The sequence below is a fragment of the Myotis brandtii genome, unplaced genomic scaffold (genome assembly GCF_000412655.1).
Source record: "Myotis brandtii unplaced genomic scaffold, ASM41265v1 scaffold1076, whole genome shotgun sequence".
In the NCBI taxonomy this organism is placed as follows: domain Eukaryota; kingdom Metazoa; phylum Chordata; class Mammalia; order Chiroptera; family Vespertilionidae; genus Myotis; species Myotis brandtii.
Window position 1 is genome coordinate 1485615 of NW_005353663.1, and position 1390 is coordinate 1487004.

The window sequence follows — 1390 nt, forward strand, 5'->3', positions numbered from 1 at the left end:
TAGTTGTTCAGAACAACAACAACAACAAAAGGGAAATGGATGCTGAGCAGTCCAATTAGCAGATGTCCACAACATCACCAATGTGGAGAGACAGAGCCTGGCTGGCGTGGCTCAGTGGATGAGCATCGACCTATGAACCAGAAGGTCAGGGTTCAATTCCTGTCAGGGCACATGCCCGGGTTGCAGGCTCGATCCCCAAAGTGGGCATGCAGGAGGTAGCTGATGGATGATTCTCTCTCATCATTGATGTTTCTGTCTCTCTTTCCCTCTCCCTTTCTCCCTGAAATAACTAAAAATATATTTTTAAAAAAACACGTGGAGTGACAGAGACTAACAGAGATAGGTGAATATTGAAGTATTCAGCTCAAGGATGACACTAGCTCAGACAACAGGTCAAGGATGACACCAACAAAAGGTTATTAAAATCTGGTGTTGAGTCATAGTTTTAAGTCAAGCTGTTTAGCAGCAATTTTCCTTTGAAATGTCTCCAGCACTGCCCAAAACCTGTGTGGTATGTGAATATCTGGTCCATTAAGCATCTCTTTCCAACCTCCCACCCTATCCTCCTGCCCATTCTCCTCTGGCCACTCCTACACCCTTCTCTTTACCAAAATCTGAATCCCAGCTGTTTCTTTAGCAACATTTTTGTTTAAATTGGAAGATCAATCAAACATCATAGGACTTTTCGATACTTAACAAATGGTGACTTATATTTTTAAAATCCAAAGTGAAACCTAATTATTAGATGTAAAAGAGAGAGGGGGGAAAAAGGTCAGATAAAATGCTTATTTGTCCTGAGTGCTCTCTCAGGCAGTCTCACCCCAGCCCCTGCTCAATGAAACTTCCTGGTAGACACTGTTGAGGTGAAAGATGGTTCTTTACTTCCATTCAAAGTACAGATCAGGCCAGCATTCTGAAAAAGAGGCAGGTTTCAGTGTTACTGGCTTTTGTTCCCTGCAAAATTTCACTTTTAGTTATTAAAGTATTCACTGTAGGAAACAAATTTGTAACCCATTTCTCATGTTACCAACACACAAAAAACAAAATTTGATATCCTGGGGTTTATTTGCTGAGGGCACTTCCCATAAAAGTGAGTGAGTATGCATTGGAAAATGTGTCTGGGTAACTCCTTAAGGATAAATGTTAGTCACAATCGTTCCACCTCCAACCCCCAACTCTCGCCCCTAGCACCCTCCCCACCTCCTGACTTCCCGCCTCTCCAGGGCTGGTGACCTAATAGCATTTTTCTTCATGCATATTTTGGCTTCGCCCCATGGCCTGGCTGCCTTCGTCTGTCTGAGTCTTTTGAAATTCCTGCATGTTCGCCCCAGATTAAACCGAGTGTGTCTCAGGATGTGTGTTCCGTTTGGTTCTTTCCCCTTAACGTTCC